This window comes from Rhea americana, unplaced genomic scaffold (assembly GCF_003343005.1).
Source record: "Rhea americana isolate MKP2758 unplaced genomic scaffold, rheAme1 scaffold_87, whole genome shotgun sequence".
Lineage (NCBI taxonomy): Eukaryota > Metazoa > Chordata > Aves > Rheiformes > Rheidae > Rhea > Rhea americana.
The window spans coordinates 2581194-2605119 of NW_028187055.1; positions in this window are offsets into that span (position 1 = coordinate 2581194).

The window sequence follows — 23926 nt, forward strand, 5'->3', positions numbered from 1 at the left end:
TGGTCTTATAACTGCTTCTGGTTTGATTTGAAAGCTTAATTCCTAAGCTGTTGTTACTTCTGTGCGTATTTCAATTTATCTGCATGAAGATACAATAATCGTGATAGTTGATGAATCCATATGCAAGAGCAACATTTTAAGCACAATTCTTTAGTATAACCCATGTTTAGCTGCATGTGTACATCAGCTTCTAAGATTAAGCTGTAGATCTATATGTTATAATTAAGAAATTTATTCATAGAAAGAGAGACATGGTAGGTATGGAAGGGATTCATTAGCAAACGAAGCTATCTGCAAAGATTTCAAGTCAACTGTGGTCTATTTTATTCATTAAATGGACTATATGGAGTGTGTTGGCCATCAAATTTATTGTAAAAAAAAAAAAAAAAAAAGAAAATACCGTATAACTCAGAATCTTTTAGTTTGTGTTTTACAATTTGAACATTGCATTGTAAAATTTGATGAGTGTGAGAAAATGTCTCATTTTTTCACTTTGATTGACACAATGGACAGCAATATGCAATCAGAGAAATAAAACTGATTCTTTTTCTGAGCAAACAAATAGAAAGGAAACAAGCTGTTTGCATTTTTGTCTTGAGTATTGCAACTTAATTGTCCACTTAGCATTATTTATGGGCGTGCAAAGGGATTGTTCACTACTGTTAAAAGTCTCAGTAGCTGATCTTCCAAATCTTGACCTCAGATAATAAATACGTCTTTGACTGAACACATGTAAGAATTAGGAGACAGGAGGGCTAGTTGTGTCAAAGGGTAGTAAACTCACTTGTACTTGCAGCAGTTTTCAGAGTAATTGATTTTCCATTTTTTGTGTTCYTTCATCTTGGATCCCAGTTCAAGAAGCCACCTTTTTCAAGCAGGCAAATAAGCACACGCTTGCATTCATCCCAAAGCAACAACTTAACAGTATTTTATCCCGTTGGCTAGACTATTGAAAAATTGAAGGCAATAAATGCCTATTTTTGTGAATAACAATATACACTTTGAATGGAAAGGGCAACATGACTTTGAAATATTTTCCGTAAATTGTGAAAAGCGGATAATAAATCCATTATGCCTTACAAAAATCATTTATTTTATTGTTTAATGTATTTTTCCATTGAGCATTAAAAGAATAAATAGAAGCTAATGGAGAAATGTATATGAATAACGTTTTCTGAGAGTAATGAACATTGGATATAATAGTCTGTTATCTATTTGCTTCTAAAGTGCTACTGACCTCTATACCCCTAGAGCTTTGACTATATCAGAAATGTATTGACTCTGTTTGTTCAAGTGCAGAAAAATAAACTTCTGTTTAATCTGTTGTCTGCCTCATTTATGCTTTTTGTTGTGTTGAAAGCCATTTTGGGGATTAGCATTAATATACACACGTATTCATCAAACATATTTTTTTTCTGCTGATTTTGTCCTGTCCTCATCCTTATACTTTCAACTGGTGTGGGGAGAATACAAGGCTGTCTAATTTTCACAAGGTAGTGAGGGTTTGTAATATTACCAACTACAGTCTTTATCTTTTGAGCATGACAGCATTCATGACTTTTCCTGACATTTTGAAGTAATGAAGTCTTGAGTTGTGCAGTGTATGAAATATTCTTTGCAAGTTAAGTCTTAGTGTTGTTAAATTAATTTCATGCCATATAGGGCAAGAAAAACTGTTCATCAAACAACATYAGTCTTCATGTACTGCATCACTTCTGCTGTACCCCCAGGTAACATACAAATAGATTATTTTCCCCTGGCCGCTGCTGGGCAGGAACACATTCATGATTGTAGCCTGACTGATATAAATCTGCCAGTAAAAGRCTGTAGGCTTTGTATTGACCTGATAGTGCAGGTTCTCGGGGCATTTGTAGGCTTGCCTTGGCCCGAATTGTTCTTAACTTGTTTTAATCGTTGCCTAGTGGTCAGGTGACTATTGCTTCGTGTGGTTGAGCATAAACTCTGTGAATGCAAATATRGTAAAAGGGCTGACAAACCTCTCTCAGTCATTTTGTCTTCATTGGGGCTGGGTAGGGTGGAACGTAGGATGGAACCAGCAAGGACGAAGCAGACTATGATAAGCAACATTAAAAAATTCCCCAGGTGGATGCCAAGACCAAGGAGAAAGAGATCCTTACCACCACCACCACCATGATCAAACTCCTACCGGTTTGGACGTCAGGATGCTGATAACCTCTCATAGTCCTTCCTCGTTCTTCCAGAGGAAGAACCAAAGGGCCAGCCTCAGGACCCAGAGCGATGTGGGAGTTCACGCACCCGGAGTGAGCACATCATCAATGAGGAAGAAGCTCTGTATAGCAATTTATACTGTATTACTAAGGAGGTATCTACTGATTACATAATTTGTTAATTATGTACTTAAACATTCATTTGACTGACAATAAATTATGTCCATATATATGATTTGYTCCCTTTTGTCCATAACAAGATTCTGAGTTGAATGCAATCTGTCAACCCGCATGTTCCTAGCTAAAGTATAATCGGTTATGGCTGTTCTTGAAGGTCTTATGCTGACGCATGCAGTCACGAAGAAGAATATCCAGAAGCTTTAACTGGGATCCCACAAGAATTAAAATTATTCCATGAGGAAAACAGAAAATCAGATGCTTGTGTTGCTAATCTGGGGAAACATGGAGGATATTGTCATTGCAAAAAGCTGTATGTTAGCTTTCTAAAAATTCCTATGAGTCACACCAGTGCAGGAGTGAAACCCTTCGAAGGTCTGCAGATGACTCAATTAGATTTCCTTTGAGCATTTAGGGCTAGTAGGTCCTAGAATGATAGCACTCACTGTATTTAAAAAGATACAGTGATCATTCCTTTCTGAGACAGAATATAACTCTACCTGTATTTAAACTTTGCCTTCCCTTGAATAGTATTGCTAACAGCATTTCGCTTTTGTTTTCTTAGTCCTCAAAATCAGAAAGGCCTATGAATCTATAACAGTGCCAAAAAAAGGTATGCTGGATGTCCAAACGTCAGAAGAAGCTATAGATTGTCTATAGAAAAAAGTCACAACTTATAAATCAATAAGTATAACCTTCCATAATGAAAGGGACATACTTATTTACAGTTCAAATTCTTCAGTCTCGACTTCAACACCTGCACAATTGCTATGTACATAGTTGTACTCAGTAATCTGAGAGAATAGCACTAGAATTTGTTTAATTATGGTGTCTTGGATCTTACTTAGATCTTAAGTTGTTCTTTGTGCCCTTAGAATTCACACTGGTGTTATTGGTGGCACAGAACGCACAGTTAAAGTCATCTCATTTATTGCTGATTGCTATTTATTACTGAATAATGACTTTGAAGCGTATTTCAGTGTTGATATCTGAAGTAGTATTAATATTAATTAAGGTTCAGTTTGTAAGTTTTCAATGTAGGTAATTAAAATGATAATTTGATTATTTTAAATATTGTGCCAGATGCAGAGGGGGGTTATTTTTGGAGAAGTCTGGGAACCTTGGGGATGCTCCTGTTGTACTGTTAGACTGTTTCTAGTGTTAAAGACAAAACCCACACTGGCCTCTATGGATGTAAATGATCAGGCCCCCATGCACTGAACTCCCTCACTCAGTTGCAAGGAGATTTATGTGACTCATCTCAGCTGTTTGCAATTACTTCAAATATTTCTTGCTGAGAAAGATAGTTATGTTTTACTACATGAAGAACAGTTTTGTATCACTGCAAAAGATGCCTGCTATAGTGATATACAGCTTTGGAATTATGCATTTTTCCTCGCTGCTACTCTGCTTTACTGTCAATGTAATTAGAAAAGCTTTGGATAGATATTTTATTACAAGTCTGTTATTCCTTCACTGCAGCCTTTTTTTAAATTAATGATGATGTTAACTTTCTATCTCTCAGCATTAACTGATGCCATTATTTGTATCCACATTAAGTGTGGAGGGATCTTGTTTTATGTATTTAATTATTTTCATTTCAAGTTGCTGATAGCGTCAGACTGACAAATACACTAAATGTTAATGAATATTATTGACTACTGCTGTGACAAAACTTGTTATATTCTTGATACAGGAAAAAAAAGTCCCTAACATTCTTGTTCTAGGCAAAATCATGAAGAAAACAGGGCAACTGAAGAGCAATAGTAATGCATCTAACTGGAGACTAGTTCACAGCCTAAACTGCAGGTGATGAGTACAGAGGCCATATTTCAGTATCGAAATAAAATAGAGATTCTGGATTAAATTCACCAGTGTAGGAGGAAAAAGAAAAGCCCCAAATCTTCAAAAAGTCTTCTTTCTCATTTGGAGCCACAAAGCTGTAATTATTATTTTCTACCTGGACTGAAAAAAGTTATGAGCAATAATCTTTTTCTCTTTTACTTTTCTTCAGCATCATTGGGGTCCATCCAGTCACACCTTTCCTTTAACGCTTACTGGCTATCACTTGGAGAGGTGGTGGGAAGATGTAGTTGCTGTTGACAGCAACCCACTGCTGCTACTATCTGCAATATTTATAGCTGTTACCAGCAAGGATGTGGTAAGAGATCTTCCCTTGAATGAAGAACAGCATGGTAACTATCCTCCAAGACAAAATCAAGGTAATACTGTTTGAAAATGTTGTGGGAAATTTTATCCCTTATGTTTGTTCCTATTAGCGTAAAAATATCAACCTGAAATCATTAGTAAGGCCCTGATATTTGAGGATATATTCATTCTTTCCATCTGTGATTTGTTCTATTTGATATAGAACTCCGAAAGTACATGTTATGATTTTGTAGGAGCAAGATCTTATAGGAGCGGTGCCTTTTCTGGATACAGAAGTAATAAGAAGTAGAAAAAAGATTAAAAAGGCATAGAGATGATAATGGTAAAATAAAAAAAAAAACAATAACAAAACCTCTATCTAATGGTTATCTGTTAATAATGTCTCCCGTGATAAATGAAGAGTTTATTGCATAAATCTTCAGGTAACAACCARTAGAATTCCTTGTATTGTATGAATATGGTATTCAATTCCTTGAGTATCTTGTTCTATTTTTGGTATTAATCTCATTACAATGCTATTATCCAACAATTTCCTTTGCTTTGAACAGGTTTTAATTAACAGGGCTCTTGGGATATTCCAAATGTTTAGGAATTGTGTGCATCTTGTTCTTTGTAAGTATGCTGGAATTTCAGTATTTCAAATCTAAATATAGTTTTGAAAAAATGTTCTCATTGCTCAAAGCATGTCATGGAGGGACTTTAAAACTCCTTGTACCTCTACTGTTCTTGATATTTGGCTTGAAATTGATTGTCTTTGCCAAAGAGCTTTATTTCTGATTCTGGCTCCTGCCAGTTGTGCTGGGTCAAGGCAAGAGTTCTGTCACATCTTTATTGCTAAGTTTCCAGGATTTCACGTTGCCAACTTTTGAGGGGCCTAATGTTCATAAGTGCTGTTGCTAGGCCTATTTTTTGCAAGGTTGGAAAGCACTGTGTACGGGAAAGGGTCTGATTTTGAAATCTATCAAAAGGAACTGACTAAGGAGACATTGTAAATAAATAAAGATGTATTTTTTCCTGAASATAAAAGAAATAGTTGTTTTCAGAAAACATCTTAATATGCGTAAAGAGGGCTCCACAGTCAGGAACTCGAGCATCAGAATAGGTAGACATTATTCCCCGTAAGCATATTTGCTCTATTTAATTTCTCCTAGCTTGTGAATCAAATAATTATTTTCCTGATTAAACAAATGGCTCATCCTATTTCGGTAAGTACATACTGGCAATACCAGCCAGAAGGTTTATTTAAACACCTTCTGACTGGGGCATCCAAGTTGTACTGATGGGGAGCCAAGTTTAGGAAGCTCACTGAGGCATCCCAGGCACGCCGGGAGGATGCCAAGCCTGGAATGGCAGAAGAACATACAGGATCACTCTTTTATCATCAGCTCAGTCTACCACTCATAGCTTTTAGATCCATGAAGTRGAATAACTTGGATTGAGGGTGGTAAAGTAGTTTGGTAAAATGTAAATATTTTTTGGCTTCCAAAATGATCTCAGAATTGATCAAGAAACATTTCTAACTTTGCTTCTTTGTTTGCCGCTATGTGGAAAATAAGACTCTCAGAATAGGGACATTAACTTATTTTATGTTGGAGTAGTTATTTAGCTCACCAAATGATTATTAAATTCATACTTATCAAATGTCAGTTGCTTATTCAGTTACCTGCTGAGCATAGACCTCACATCAATATATCCATTTTTCCTTCTAGCTTAAGTGAATCGTTCCTTTCTAATTCAATTAGTCTTGCTCACTGGTTTAACAGTCTACAAGGTTAATGTATTAATATTTTCATGGAATGATGCCAATCACTTCTAAACTTTGCTTGAAGAACCACTGGAGGTAAGTGAAAGCMTGTGTAAAGAATCTGAATATGTTAGAAGTACATTTTTAATGGATATAAGTCCATGTAWTGTCTCCTTGATGCTGGGATTATTTAACTGGGCAATAGTTGGRTTTACTAATCCATACTGCAAGGAAAGAATTGCCTCTGTAGCACAACAGTTCAATTGCTTAGATCATTTTTGCATGTCATTTTTATCTTGCTGTCAGTAATCAGAAAGTTTGCAACAGGTCAGCTTCTTTCTCATTTGCAGATGCAGGACATTCTTTGCTCTTGTCTCTCTTACTACTGTTAGCAGATTTAACACTGGCTTTCAGTGTCTGGTACAGGAAAGCACAATGGAACGGGCACTGAACTGTTCATCCATTATAAAAGAGAGGGATCCTAATTCTTGGGTTAAAAAGGGGGGTAAAGAGGCAGCAAAAATCATATTCTTCAATTTGGTTTTTCTGTTGCCTCTTTGTCAGCATTGACCTCTCTCTCCCAGCCAGGGCTTCCAACTTACCATGAGCCTGACTCAGTAAAKGATGTGTCACAGTCATTTCCTTTAGTCCAGGGAGGAAGAATGCTCTCCAACACACCTGTATAGTCCCCTGTGGTTGTGTATGTCCTTTCCACAGCGGTTCCCTGTAATGCAGTTGCTGCTGTACAGGCTTRCTAAGGAGAGGTTAGAAAAGCAACGTGCTCCTGTCAGGAGGCCAGAATATCCCAAAAGAGTTTAAGTAGGTATGACTATTTTTATTTTATTTTATTTTATTTTGAATTTTTGGACCCCAAATAACCTTTCTTCTTCCAAAACTAGAAAAGGAGAAACCTCCATCTATTCTTCTCTTTTTATTTCAGTGTTTTCTTTCCTTTATCCTTTCTCTATAACAAATGCAGGATAACAAAAGTGGAGAGAGGAGCAACAAGCAAAATCCAAATCAGTTTGAGTGTATGGTTGAATAGGAAAGCCTAACGTTAGAGTTGCGTGATACATGCCGTTGCTGCTGGAGGAAGACTGGCAGAGTGCAGAAGCACAGATGCTGGGTGCATTTACAGTATATATTCTTATTGGTCGTGGTGATGTTTTAGAGTCCTTACCATGCTCTACAGTCTCAACGAGAAGGTTAAAAGCTTGAAATTGTGCAAAGCTCAAGGACTTTAAGATGATTCTTTCCTTTACCAGCTGAGAGCATGGCCCCATGCTATGAATGAGCTAGCTGAGGTCATGGGTCTGTTCATAAAAGTGCTTGTTTAGAAGTGAATTTTGCAGAATTAGTTAACTGTCTTCCCTTAAAGGTGAAAGTATTGATGTGGCATTTCCTGACTACTCAGTCTAACCTGAATCCCCTCACTCCTTCATCCTCCCCCCAAAGAAAGAAAAAAACCCAAGCAAACAAAAATCATGAGCTTATGTGTGGTCTGTAGTGCACCCAGGTCGATTTTTGAGAAAGATGTTTTGAACAGGTGGAGTATACTTGTAGAAATGTATTTCTAAAAATGTCTTTCCATTGAAACAAATTCAGATTGGAAATATTAGCACTGTAATCATTTCACATTCATATAATAACTGAAAAGCTTTCTTTATTCTGTGTTTTTTTTTTTTTTTTTTAATAAAGAGGCTCAAGCAAGGAGATCTAAGGAGGACTGTGAATGAGTAAATATAATGCATTAACATAACTTGGTTAAAATAAAGACAAACTGTCACACTTTAATCTTGTTTTTTTTTTCTTTTTTATAACCTTCCCTCAACATCTTTCTCAAATTTTTGCTTGGTGTCTGCATAGGCATAGGATAAAATCAATGTGCAATTTCATTACTTTTGATTTTTCTCGCTTGGTACATTTAGGTGAATTTGTTTCCATGAGAACTGATTGCTGAGGAAATCATTCAGCTTACTTCTTACCAGACTGATCAATGAACTCTGGATTTTGTTGCAGGGAAAATATCATGCATTTACTGAGTGGAGGATTTACAAAATTAAACCAGGCAAGTTTAGGGACCTTTGTCTCCTTTTATCACTGATGAAGATTACCTTACAATTTAACCAACATCCTGAGTAGAAGTCATAGTACGGGGTGGATCTGGTAGGGTAATTTCTGAGGAATTTAGGTCCCCTGTTTTGCCTACCTAAACACAGCATGTTTTGGAGATGCAATATTTTTCTGTGTATATGTTCAAGGACACCACTTCTTACAAGATGGCTGTAGCTTAACATTATTATCCCTAACTTTGGATAGACTTCAGATTTCCAAAAATTAGCAAAATAGCAGACGAGGCAAAAACTGAACGTCTCAGTGTCATGCTTCTCATGATCATTCACTGTTTTACCTTGTGAATCAACAGGAGAAAATTTAAAAAGGTGAGGGTACTTCACCTTCTCAGCTTTTTGCTTTAGGATCTGCCCGAAGCAGCCTCAACTTCTGATAATGTAAAAATACCCTGAGAATGCCCAAGCAACTCAACTTKCATAAAGAATGCATTGGACAGTGGGTGTTTCAGACTTTGGATTTTATCGTTTCAGAGTATAAAGGTGAATGCAGTTTCTATATGTGAGTTTCCTAGATCTGTTTCCTTCAGTGGACAGTTTCCTTTAGAATTTCTTGAAGCACAAAGTAGGTATTTTTCTCAGACACTGCACTACTAGAGCACAAGCTAGAGATGATAATTACTGATTAATGATAGCATGCAGACTTTTATCAAATGTAAATTTGGAAACAAATAATAAATATGATTATAATGTGACCTGCAGAACTAGAAGCACATGGAAGATTTAGATAYGTTTTATAACTTTTGAATTTCATTTGTAAAAACATATAAATATATAAAAATATATACGTATAATTTCAGGGATTGTGATGATGGCAAGAACAGCAAAAAAATATGGTCGTTTAAAGTAATACTGACAAATAAATAGTCTTTGAAGTGTGTGTTAATCACCAATAAATTTCAGGACAAGTATAGATTATCTGAAGTCTGCATTGTTGTAGATTATTGTTGTTGATTATGGACTCTAGTACATATCTAGCTTTAATGATCCTCATCCTTGGAAGTAATTGGCTGTGATATTTATTACAATCATCACAGACTCCTGGAAGATAGGAACTAAGTTGGAAACAACTGCACTATATTTACAGTGCAGGAGGTAGATTGGATTCACTGTGGACTGTTATCTTTCCTTGTCACTAGAATGCAGAGAGGGTTTGTAAGCTCTGCTCAGTCCAGTAGCATGTACTAGTTAGACCATCCTAGTGGTGACTGTTTTATTTCAGACATCACGAGCAATTGGCTGTACACCTCTGATTAAATAAATCAAATCATTTCAAAAGCAGAGAATGTGCTATGCAAGCAGAGATGATTATTGTAGCAGTGTCATGAGGTTCCAGTCTCTAGCATTTTGAAGCTAAGCCTGACACAGCRTGAACTTCTTCCACCCGTAGGACCTCCACAGTGTGGCGCCAGGGTTCAGAGCTAGTCGCCTCTTGCAGAGCGCTCAAGGAGAAAGAARTGGAGACCATTGCTGCCAGTGGTGTGACTGTAGATGCTATGAAGATGCATGTGCGAGTAACCTATGCTCCTCAGTGCCCACTTATTTGTGGTTAAAGTGTTGAATATGATCCTTTTTTCAGTTGATTTCATTTGTATGTTGTGTCACTGGGCATTTTTTTCTAGCTCGTGCATTTGTTTGCTGACTTTTTGGATGGGAATTTTATTTACTTTAACCGGAAACATTTCCAAATCTTTAGTTGCTAATCATGGGTTTTTATTAATGGTTTTGTGACTCAGAGTTTATTTTTCTTCATATAAAGGCATTTGAAGATACAGAAGAACACTTTGGATGTTCTAAAGTGTCTGCGTGTCTGTCTATAATTACCTTATTGTTACAGGCTCCTCATTTATTTAAGTATAATGCCAGACCCTGAACAAACTCCTTTATTCCAATTCATCAATAGCAAGAAAGCATCAAATGGCAATGCCTTCAGAATGTGGCATACGGGATGGGTGGAGCATCTGGCTGAAGAGCCCTTGCAAGTTGGAGCACCCAGATGGAGGCGATCCTCAGAAACCCCCAAAGGAAGTATGCCTTGCTGAGACTGCTCTTTTAAAGGACTCTTTCTCTAAAYGATGCACAGTCTGCTGCTTAGGAGTATTATCCTGGTGACTTTATTGCCATTCTTGACAAGATATGCCAGCAYTGATGAGAAATGAGAGCTCCCCCTGATTGAAATGTTTAAATCCATAAATGCAGATCACTTTGGAAGTAATTCCTGTGAGAGGCTTCCATATCCTATAAAACCCCAAATAAATAAACAATCATAATCCAAAGAATCAACTTTCTGGATTCATATCTCTAGTGTTTAAGGACTGCTGTGTTATGCCCCACAGCTTGACATAGATAAACTTTCTAGACCTTGCCCAGTTAAAAGTCCATGGTGGAAAAAAAAATCACTTGAACTGCCAATTTGCTTTTGTTTTAGTTTACATTATTGGTGTTCCCAGGTGTGATCTATCATTGACCAAGAATTATTTTCTGTCAACAGCGCTCTCATCACCTCTGCAGCAGCCATTTTTCCAAGATTAAGATGCTGAAAAAGCTATAAATTTTCTATGCTGCTTCTTTATGGAGAGAGTCACATTAGAAGCTGAACCTGAGTTGCAGGCTGAGACTATTATAAATCTTGACTCTTTATGCCTTATGGAGCACTATGGAGGTGGCATCCAGGACTGTATTTCATAGACCCTTCATACATTTCAGTCTGTGCTTGTGCTGTGCTAGAAATATATTTGTGATGTGACTTGAGGAATTATGTGGGTACCAAGCTGACAGACTGGCAACAGGTAACTTTCAGAGATGAAAAGGAGGAAAACAAAAAGGGAGGGGTTGACACATCTCTAATATCTAGGATTAGAGGGTGAAGAGGAAGAAAACAGGAGAGAGAAGAGAAAAGGAAGGAAATGTCTTCATATAAAGCAAACCATGAAAAAAGGGGAATTGATCTAAATAATAAGTGGTCGGGATCACTTCCAGATGTTATGAGAACACTTAGGGCTTCCTTTTCTTCTAGGTTTTCCAGTCTGGAAAGATTTCTGTCTTAGTTAAGCACTCTCTGTTTGACAGAGTTTTAAAGGCAGTCAGTTTTAAAGGCAGCTTGACATTCTGAATCTATGTTTCATTCCAGTACTATGTCTGTTGTTCAGCTGGAGATAGAGAAAATATGTTTTCACATTATCTCTATATGGCCATGCTGATTATACAAGGCAGATGAGGAAATCTGACTATACCTGATGCAAAAAGATGGTGTGAAATGCAGAAAGTGTATTAACTGGTATGATAGGAAAAAATCATGCAAATCACATTGATTTTTATGAAGTTGTCATTTGCAATAATAATAGRGTAAAAAAAGATCATAGAAYCATAGAATCAGTAAGGTTRGAAGGGACCTCTGGAGATCATCTAGTCCAACCTCCCTGATCAAGCAGGGTCACCTAGAGCATGGTAGCAGGGTTGCATCCAGGGGGGCTTTGATGCAAAGAGTTGAAATGATTTTTAAGTTGTTGGTGTAAGGGACTGTCCACTTGAAACAGTGAGAAGAGTTTGAGGAGGTTTGGAGGTGATGAGGAAAACAGTGCGAGGAAAATTCTCTCATGCATCTTGTCTGTGTTTAAAAAGTTGGGCTCCTGGTTCTTGCTCAGTCTACTGGGAGACCGTATCCCCATGTTACCCAAGGACCCGGGCTGCACAGCTGTCAGCTCTGCTAGCAGCTTCGGACCCGAGCCAGGAAACGCGTTTGCACAGACACCGAATTGCTCTGTCACAGCAGGAGTTACCGTGACCGCAACCGCGGCGTCGCRTGGGCATCGTGCGTAGGGCTGGCCCTGACGCAGCCAGGCCTCTGCTTAACCAGAGCCCCTCGTGTACTTTCATAGTGCAATTCAGGCTCAGGTGACGTTCCAATGTGCCGGATATCTGCGCTTGCTTTTAAAGCAGTAGTTCAAAACAGAATTTAAAATGTTGCTCTCTGAGAAGTTCACTTTAAAGTAAAACAGGTTTATAAATCAAATAATAGTTTTCCAYCAGGAAGTATATGTATTCTTCTGAGATACCAACTACAAATACATTGGGATTAAACATCTCCATTTTGAGAAGTCTCGCATAAGAAAGTCAGCTTGTATTGTTTTTATCACTTTTTAATGTCTTTATGTAGTATTTCTTTGTCCTGTTAAGCACCTACAAATCATACAATAGTCAGTACTAATGAATATTGGATCTAAGGAGCCTCATTTTGTTCRGACAAATCAGAGATGATAATATTCTCTATAAATGCATCCTCATTCATATTTTTTGGCCCATATGTAGTAGATTTATGTGCTATTTTACTCTATCAATGTCAGTCACTCTCTAACTTGGCATGTCTTAAAATAATTTTGCAGTCATAATTGCTGCTTGATCTAACTTACGTGTTTATTCATGCTTAAGCTATTYTTCCTACTCTATCATATTAACGTAAGTATTTATTGAAATTGATAGATGGCATTTTTCTCTACTAGATTAAATTTAAAGTAATTGGTCTTTATCTTTTGTCTGCAAGTTGTGCTGGTCTCCAACATGAATGTRATATTGATGGATTGCTACACGATACTTTATTCATTTACATTTTTAACTGCATAGCTGGCCTATTGCTGTAATAATGATAGTAATGTTATTTTAAATTGCATTTTTTTCATGAATCCCCACTCTGAAAATATTCAGGGTTACAGCAGCATTTCTGTCAGCAGGAATCATGAATGCTGTTCTGGTATTTTGGAACAAAGTGTTATGAATAGTCTAATATTTGTCAAGTTTAACTCTTTTAAAGAGAGTTTTTCTTTCTGCTCTTTTATTCAGATAGTGCAGTATTACTATACTGTGCACTACTGCTATAAGATACTGTGTAAGAAATAGCACTTGTGAGAGAGCACTTCAATCTTGATTTGGGGATTCTCTGCTGCTTAAAATCTTTCCCTGGAGATGGTGCTATCATTAATTGTAGTTTTCACTAAGTCCTAGATCACTGGTTAGTTACAGTGCATTGGATGAAAAATGCTACTGGGTAGGAGTGATTTTAATTATTATGATTTCAATTCTGTCATCCTTGCATCTACCTCAGGCAAATAAACTGCRTAAAAAATAATAAATGATAATAATTAAAGATTCAATATAAGCTTATGGAAAATTGATTCTACTGAACTAACTGTATATAATTTTACTGAAATGCCAAGTATTATAAATTTGTTTATATTTTATTAACACAATGATAATTAAATTTCTCTAAAGCATTGTAGTTATCATGCAACAGTTTTATTAAGAAATTGGAATGGTATGAAAGAAAGATTGCACATATTAAATTGATTGAATGTAGGTTAATTAATATATCTCAAAACACAAGGAGGAAAGAGCCACTAAGTAGGGGTGTTGGTTGCAGTGGGTTTTGGTCCTATGCTGGTTTTCTTCTAAATCACTGACAAAATCTTCACTGATAAATGCAAGTATGTTCTAAAATTGATGGAAATGGTAATTAGTGAAGAGGATACAGCATTCATTCAATATTATTTATTTTATTATCCATATACAAGAATCCTGTGTTTTACCATGACCAGATATATGATCATACATCAGTAATAAAAATGCAGTTCTTGCTTACAGGATCAATTACTGAGAAGTGTTTGTGAGTGATAAGAGGGATTGTAGAATAGAGAGCTTTAGCAATGTTATGTAAGATTAAATAGTGCTGTACATGGAAAGGCTAATCTGAAATATCATAATAGCTAGGCATGAGTGATGTGAGTGGTGGAAGAGGCAAGGAAAGGTTGAATAAAAGAGAGAGAGAATCTCTGGCCCAGCTTTCTGCTGAATATATGGCCTCTGCATCACTATTAAAAGTTGGCTACACTCTTGTCTATCTAGTTTTTAACTGAGAACTTGGAATAATAATGATTATTACAATAATTGGATCAAGAACATGCATGTAAATGATAGAAGCTGACAGATCTAGTCACTATGTGGTGTTGCCTAGCCTACATTCATATGAGTTGGCATTGCCACAGCCTCTCATCAAAAGCTACTGGTGGTTCAGATCTTATTTGTTTCCATTATACTAATGGTAGTTGCTTGTCTTTGAAGTAAGTTGTCAATAATGAATTATCAATGGTGAATTTAGAGCTTGCTCCTGCTTTGTGACTGAATGAACTGGGATCTGTGGAGTACTGGAGAGAGAGAGATGAAGCAGGTGGAAGTGTCCAGGCACCCCAGGAGATGGAAGAGTGGACTTTCAGAGAAGACCTTGTGGAAGAGTCACTCTCTGGAAAAGACAGATGATGGTGAAGAATTAGCCACTGGTGAGATACTCAGGTTAGAAATACAATAAAGAGGAAATATTGGCTAAGCCCATATTAAGAAGGATTGTTTRTTAAGAGAGGACCTCTGAAGTGAAATGTGTTGAGTGCATCATGTCTGAATTATACAAATTTCATTTATTTTTATTTATTTATTTACTTCAGTTTTGCACTAGCCTTGCTGCGTGGACTGTATGCCTATTTTTAGCTGTACGTATCAATAAAATATGGAAGTGTCGTAACMTTTTGTGAGGAAGGTGGGAAAAGATGTGATCATGGTGTGTGTGTGTATGTATGTATATATATTCATGTGGAAAGTTAGCATCTGATATTAGAGGATTCTTCACCATTGCAAAATATATTAAGAATTAGTGGATAGAAGCTGAAAATGAGCAAGCCAAATAAGATWCATGATTTCAACAAAAATAACAATCAGTTAAACAACAGTTGTGATGAAAACTCCACTACTGCCTGTTTTTAAAACCAGAACTAGATCTTTCCGTAAAAACACAAATTTGACATAGGGAATTATTTATGGAAGTCAAATGATTTGTTTTTCCTGCRCTAAAGACATCAGAGTTGGTGATGGCAGCGGTCCCTCCTGGTCTTTGAACCCAGATGGCTATTAACCTGCTCCTGTGGCCAGACGGGTCTCCAGAGAAGCAGCCCAAATGAATTTTTTCACCCAGTGAGGGGCACTTCTGAGAAGCTAGCTCAAGCATCTCACTTCATGACCAGTCAGGGCAGAAAACTTCCTTTTTACCCCTTACACTAAAACAAGGAAGAGTAGTTTGGAGTAAAGCGGCAAAACTTCAGATGTTTGGGTTGCRTGTAGCTAAGTAACTAGACTCTGGAAAAATGATAAGTGAGCTACCTGTGCCTGAAAGGATAGTATTTTCCATGAYAGCAGTGCTAGAAGAAAATGAAATACCTAAGAACTTTTTATTTGACTGGGGTAGGCAAAGACCCTCTCTTGGTTATCTTTGTTTGATGGTTTTAAGTGGAAAATCATTCAATATTGGTGTCTGATTGCTKTCTGCAGCTTTTTCACTCCTCTTTCCCTACAGTGTCACCAAAGCAGTTTCAGCACTAAAATTTTAATCTGCCTCCACTTCTCACTGCAAAATTTGAATAAAATAAATCTTTTAAGCGTTTTAGTAGCTGTTATTATGCTATCATAGTCTGCTTCTGCATTTCAATTTGTCARAAGAATGATATGTTACTCTGGATGTTTTAATAAAAGACAATATTAAGAATTCTGAAGTAATGTAAAACATTTTGCAAATGAGTTCAAAATTAAAGGCACTTCATGTTCTTTATTGGATTCCTACAGGTTTGCTTGTCTTCAACTAACTGATAGTATGTGATGGGAATGTAGAAATAAAGCTGATGGATCAGGGCCCTCCCAGATACTAGAAATCTACTGTTTCCTTTTCCATTCAGCTATGACATTGATTTATTTATGTATTTTATATATATGCGAATATATGTGTGTGTATATGAATGAATATATATACACATAAAATTTATAAAATCTGTATGTATATAGATTAAGTACATATTGCRTATAAATATATATATATTTACATCTGCATAAATACAAAGGAAGGAGATTAGTCAGGATATGGTTTTGAATTGTGGATTGCACACTGCTGCAGGATATTTCAACTGAACATATTGGACCACCTTTTTTGGTGCAGTGGGTCAGATTTGCAAGAGACAGGTAATGTTGCCTGCTTTTAAGTCAACTWAGCTAAGAATTCGTGTTGCATCCTGGACTGTGGATTAATGGACAATTTCGGATGCAATGCTTGTGCTACAATACCCTCTAGATCCAAAATAATTCTTGTGAATGTGAAAATAGGACCCAGTAACTGAAATATCCAGGTATTTAGGATGAMCCTTGAGTAAAAATAACTTCTACAAAATATGCTGTGATATTTAGATGAATTAAAATTGAGGTCCTACACCTTTTCTTCACAGGCCTATGCCTGTGTTCCTCAACTGGAAAAAGTAAATCAGTGAAGACATAAACTGTCTGTTGCATACAGCTGAAGAAATGTCTGTGATTAAGTAGAATCTTCTGCAGGAAATTTAGGTATATGAATGAAATATCCATGAGGTCCCCAGAGAGGGATTGTGGGAATGAAGTGTATAGTAAACTAATAAAGCAATTTCTCTTTTAGAAAGCCAAAAGAAATTATTAGTGATTCACTCATGTCTGGGTCTGCTCCCAGGCTGACACTTTCAGGTATTTTCACTCTCAACAAATGTAACTTAGAACATTTTCAGAAAATGAAAGCTAAGAAGGAACGTTCTTTTTAAAAATGTTTTAAACTACTTTAAGTTAAATATGGCAAGTAAAATAGAATATTTCATATGTGTGGATTTATCATTATGTCTATATATGATAAGACTTTGTAGTCATGGTCTRTAATCTGATAGCTGGCGCAGCTCTCTTATCTCACTTTTACCAATACATTCCTAACGAAGGTGTTCTGTAGGATGTGTAGACTTGGAAAAGTGAGAGGGAGAGAAGTCAAGAGATGTAGGTCTGGGATTCTATTTAAGAAAACAAAATTTCCTCTTTGATGGGTCCAGACTTACTTCAGGAACTCCTGATAGAAGTAAGCTTGGATTAAAATCCTTAGGTATGTTAATTCCAGGAAGTTTTGCAGCCAGTTAACTCTAGCATATAAAGCAATACCTTATCCAATGATACTGACCTGGCCAATATAGCCCACATCATCTCAGTTCAGTGACTACCTGTGTATGTCATATCAGTAAGATCATTGGAAAACCTTTTTCTTTTTGTTATCTTTTATTTCTCTGTTTTCTGTTGAGTTGCCTTCTCATTTTTCTTCTTTTTTATCATTACAGTGAAATTAAAAACAAAAATACAACAATATTGAAACTCAACATAAATTTGCAGGTCAGGTGATGGGCATTTTAATGAGTCTATCAATTTAAGTATAGTATACTCTGCTTGAAAAATTGCTGATGCAATAACTACAAGCTCATTAATATACATGACTTCAGAACATATTTAGAGAAAGTAGTACTTTAGATTGTTTAAGGTACTTTAGATAGTGTTGCTTAGATAAAGGATCTGTTACTGGTYACCTGCACTGTCTGTGATCTGGTATGGCGATGGCAACACAGTCTCCACTTCCCCAAGCAGGCTAAATGCCACTGACTGAAGTCACTGAAAAGAAAGAGATTGCACAAGAAGCAGAGTGGGTCCAGAAGCCTTCATCTAACCAAGATCTCATGGGGCATGCAGCCTTCATGGCACTCCACTTGGTGGAGTGGGTTGTCTGGAGTAATAACCTATTGATTAGACTGTTCCTCCTAGAAGGTATGGGACCTGAGTTGGGGCATTTGTTGCCATGTTGCCCGAAGCTAGGCTGATGCATGTCTGTAGTGCATCAACTGTAGGATGTGAGCAACAGCAAGAAATGAGGGTGTCTGTCTCCTGCCTAATGAATAGCTCAGGCAGCCAACAGAAAGGAACGAAAGTGGGCTTCTAGAGCTATTTATCTGAAATGTGTGTTCCTTTGCCTGTTCATCAGTGATGAACATCACAGTGATGCTCATCAGTGAAGACAGAAGTTGCGACAAGAGAGTAGAATTCAAGGTCTTCCTCTTGCACTTTCAGCCCGAACAAGTCTGCTAGATGCAGGCAGCTCTTAGACTGTGTAGTACAACCTATGCACGTTCATTTATAGCTGCTTAGAGTCTCAGCTTCCTAAGAAATAGAATCTGTGCTTTTGTAAACCATGGTGAGGTGATTAAGGAATTCTTCTGAGATGTGGCTTCATTTCCTGCTGAACATAGACTTATCACACTGTGTGAGTGCTCTTGCTATAGGAGTATTACAAAAAGGAATGTCACTGTGACTTATCAAGTGTTCTTGCTATTTGTAACTTGTCTTCTCCAGGGCCATTAAATCCTACAGCAAAATAAATCTTTAAGTGTGAGGAAGAAGTGCTCTTTTCAAAACAAGTACTTCCTAGTTTCTATGGATAGTTAATTTAAGCCCTCAGGACACTTTGAGGCTCAGTAGGGAATGTCTAAATTAATGTGGGAATCTATTTACAGTCTTGGAGAAAAAGAGGACTAGATTCCTAACTATAGATGGGTTTTAGATGATTTAATTTTCAGCTGGGTTTGTGAGACAATTTCACCAGGGTAATCTCATATCTTTTGTTTATGAGATGGCTTATTTTTATAGTAAAGGGAAATGGTGTAGATCTCATTTGTCTTGGTATTACTAAAGCACTTGATGCAGTACCACACTAAAAATTGTGGTTTAAAATAGAGAGGATAGACTTTTAGTAAAGAATGATAAAGTAGGGGAAGAACTAGTTAAATGAGAGGAATCAATTTGTGTCGAAGAAGGGAAAGAGCTTGCTAGCAAAATTCTTGAAGGTCAGGTTTTAAGATAGATCTTATTTAGCACTGTTTATGACTTTGATGGGGAAAAACAAAACAATGGTGAGTTGATGCAAGTTTTTTATGAAAAAAGTTGGGAGACATTGTCAATACAGAGGAAAATAAAAATATATTGCCAGAATGACCTTTCATATATCACCCCATCCTGTATAGGATACCTTGAAGACTAGAACAACAGTGCAGGAATTAAACTGAATAAAGTATAAAACATAGATCAGATACCTTAGGCTAAGATATAACCTTAAGTGAAAAAGCCCTGCAATCAATGATGGGATTACCAGGCATCAGCAATGAGGTGTAGCTATTAAAAGGTGAAGGCAGTCTTTGGACTCATTAAGAAAGATATTTTTCTGCAGATGTGGAGGGGAATTGTAATGCACTGGTGATGGTTCATCTCTAATACTAAGTATAGTTCTGTTCACTCACTGTTGAGCTAGAAAAACTTCAGAGAAAAGCTGTCTGAATAATATGGAGAAGGCTGTACGGTTTCTACAAGATACCATGAAAGGACTGGCTTATTTTGCTAAAGTCGTAGAGGGGATTTGGTTGTTCTCCTCAAATACGTAAGTTGTACCACAAAAGTTGTTTAAACTAAAGGACAGTTCTAACTTAGAGATAAGTGGATGTTAAACTGGACAAGAATAAGTAAAGAAGCAGAAGAGGTTTTGTAGCAATCACAAGAATGAAATTTTGAAACAATATCCAATAAAATTAACACGGACAAGATTTGTTTTAAGGTGATTTTTGGTAAGTTTATTAAATCGTTTAAATAATGTGGTTGTTTGCTGTAAAAGGGACTGGCTCAGGAAGTCACTTGGGAAGTGATGAGTTCCTAAATAAAATACAACACAGGAGGGAGGGATAGCACAGAAATATTTAAGATGAACTGACTGCTTGTGTATTGTTCTTCCTCCCTAACAGCCATGAGCAGTTTTGTGAATTGACTGGCTGTAATGCTTTATTTTTCAGGTGACGCTGATCACTGAGGCACATAGCTCTGCTATTATTGGTGAAAGGTTTATCTGCCTTTTGCTGGTATGTGTGTTCTACTTCGGTCACATAAGTTTCCTTGAAACAGAAGAAGCACTAGCAAATCACCCAAAGCCAAACATGTACCTCTCTACTGTCTTGACTGTATCTGAGGGTTTATAATTTTGCATAATTGCACTGGAATTTATTTCTTTTCAGAAACTTGAGAACTTAGAGTTATAAAAGATTTAGTACAGCCAGAAATATTCTTATTGCTTTCTACATGAGTAAGTGTTGTGTTTTGCTATTTGCCTTCTTTTCTTGTAACAAATACTGCAAATGAGGAATAAATACTGAAAGGTTGCACAGCACTCCATCTCTCACAAAGGGAAGTCCTTTTAAAAATAGACCTGTGCTTTGGACAAGCAAGGGAAGAAACTCAGAATAACAAGGCGCTTTGGCTATTCAGTAATTTGGTAAAAAGCCAGCAAGCATTTGCCTTTAAGAATTTGAGTGCGGTCTTTTGCAGTAAAGGATAAAAGTATCAGTTGTGTTCCACTAAATATAAGGAAAAAAGTCACTTTCCTAGCATATTCCTAYATAACAATTAGAGTTAAGATTATAGCTTTTTTATAGTAAATATAGTGGCAGTAACAGTGCATGTAATGACAATATAAGTTTGAGAACCTGAAGATTTCACTGACTGAAGTTCAAATATATTTTCAGTAACCCACTGATGCCTTTCATTGTGTTTAGTCTTTGCTTTGGAAGAAGATATCACCAAGCAGGATTTAAAATCAGTTGGACAGCATGTTTAGCACATGTTAAACACATGTAAATGTTTATAGTATTGCACCAGATGATCAAAATAAAAAAAAAGAGAAAATGCTTTGTGTAGAAGGAAATACTAAACCGGGAAGCAAGAAAAAAATGTATGTACTTGATAACAGTTTTGTGCACAGACGTATTTTGAACTTCCTGTAACTTTGTGCTAATGTCCACTTGGAGCTGAAAACAGCAACCATTTTTTACAAAGATATCAAAACCATTGTTAATACTTGCTGGACAATCTTAAGGAAAGGCAGATTACACTAATAACTCTTCAAATTCTGTAGGTTGGTAAGCTTATTTTAAGACTGATTAAGACTGACTATTAAGAGCCACAGAGAGTAAAAAGCCACATGAGATGCTTGCTTTAAACATTGACGTTAGAAAACAAAGGATAATGAACCTGGTGAATAGGGAAGAAGCTATATATGTAATATCTTGGTGTTATTTCACTCTCATATGATGCTTTCATAAATAAGCTAGAGAAATATGGTCTTTGAAAATACTGCAATACAGGAGTTCAGCTGGATAAGCATGCTACTCAGAAGGCAACTTGTTCATTATCAGACAGGAAGGATAGATAATTTTTCTGGAAACAAAGGGTACGACTTTATGTTATAATTATTTACTGACATAACCAAATAAAGAATTTTTCCTTATGTTTGCAGGTGGTATTATGCTGGAAGGACTAGAAGAACGTGGAAGGACAGACTATGAAGGATATGATTTGGACACAGATTTTCAACAAAAAGTTATTATAAACTGGAAAAAAAGTGTTGAAAATTAATGAGAGTCACTTCTGTGATGACGGCAAGGACTGTACCTAAATGTAATCAGCTGCAAAATAACTGGAAGTTTTGTACAAGAGAARTGGACAGATTCTTCTCATGTGCACAGTTCTCACAGCTCAGCATTGAACATGAAGCAGTTATGGCTGTTCATTGATTTATTTACTGCTACACCAAAACAATGAAGAGAAAACAGGTTACTATCGCTTGTTATGGAGAGAGCCACCACATCCAGCAGTGAAAACTGAAACATTGCCTAAGCTGAATTTATTTATCAAATTTAGGCATAAGAAAGGCCAAAAAAAGAAGCAGTAATAGTTAAGAAAATGGTGAGGAAAATTTGAGTTATCTGATACTTATTTTTTTAGACATCAGTTGACCCTCTGAAGATCTTCTCATAACTTAGTGTCGTATCACCTCGTTCTTTTATCCTATTCTAATCATCATTAAACAAAAAACTATTTCCAACTCTTAAGGTGAAAATTTAGCTATAGATAAAAAGTTGCTGAACACAGAAACAGTTTAAGAGAGGAGGCAATCCAATGTCCTTAAAGGAAAAAGAAAATACTATATTTTTTATATTCTATGGATTGAAAATCTTTCATTTAGAAGGCTTAGTTTTTTCATGAGRAATACATGGGGGGAAATGAGTTAAAGAAGGAAAAAGGAGAAGGAAAATCAAAAAGCCCACAAAATTCCCTAGATGAACATGGAACCAAAGCAAGAACTGGAATCCTATGAGCATGAGCACTATTCAAATTATGATGACATGAAAGCATGTATAAGGCCTGAAGAAACCCATTTAGATTCAGTACAGCTGAATTTGGGATAATGAGTTAAATCCTGTACCTCTTAGTGGTTATCCTCTAAACACTGCTTAAAGATCTAGAGGTATTTTTCCCGCTAGAAATTTTTGCAATATCTCAAAGGAAATCTTTCTTTAATGTTACATCCATTTACCAAGAAGGCATAGAACCATCTTGCTGTATGTTGGCCTACTGTGCTGTGGATTTATGGGCATTATTAAACTGTGGTCTAGTGAGGCAGTGCGTCACGAACATTGTTTTTTTTTTTTCTTTTTCCTCTCTGATGTGAGCATCACCCTGCTGTCTGCTACTAGCCAGTCCCCTTCAGCCTCTGTTCTGCATTCAGACTGCTTCATTCATGAGTTCATGGCTAACATTTGCAATGAGTTTGAGATAGTTGCTCCCTTACAAAGGGAAAATGTTAGTTTGGGTGGAAAAACACTTAGAACATTTTAATAGTTCCTTTTGGAATGAAACACTGAAATTTTTTGAGAGTTGCTGGCTAGGTCTGGCAAGGTTATTACTGCGTGTATTGTAGCAGGGCATTGCTAGCCATGGATGAAAACTCTACAGAGTAAACAGAAATTTTTAATTTCATGCATCATTTGTAACTTGTTACATTGATTTCACAAACTCAGAAAGTTGTTCATAAAAGCTAATGAGAGAAACTAAGTGCCTTCATTTGTACTTCCTGAATATTCCTAGTATTGGATCCTAAGTAGTTACTTCTATGTTTTTCTAAGAGTGAAGCGGTTAACTTTTGATTTATAAAAAGAAATTATGAACTTTAGCTCTCTGCTCAAAACTGTGGTTCTGTTTATGTACTTTAGGTGGGTCTCTGTTTGCTCTAACTTGATTTTCCTCTTGCACCTTCTGCTTCATCTTTTATTCAGCATTTTAGAAGTATGCTTGGGTTTCTTTCTGCTGTTCACAATTTCTGTGTTTGCATTTACACATATGTTTGTGTTCTCTGATTTTTATAGACTCTTCTCCACCCACAGTCACAAGCTATTAGTCTGTAATAAGACTTAGCTTTAGAAATGTCAAATGTAATAAAAAAGGAAGATTGTGACAGAGTAAGAGGGCCACACGTTATCTTCTCGTTGCTCTGTGCACAAGGATGAGAGGGGTCTGTTACYGTTTCTGACACAACTTGTCAACTACTGATTCAGGATTATTTCTCGGGGAAGAAATACCACCTACACAACAACTAATTGGAGAAAAATGGGCTTCCTGCTCCAAAAAGGGGTAAGAGCAAGGACATGAAGAATTTGATCCACAGAGCATGGTAATCCAAAGAGAGACTCTCATCAAAGTCATTAATGCACACCACTTCTTCCCTCAGTGAA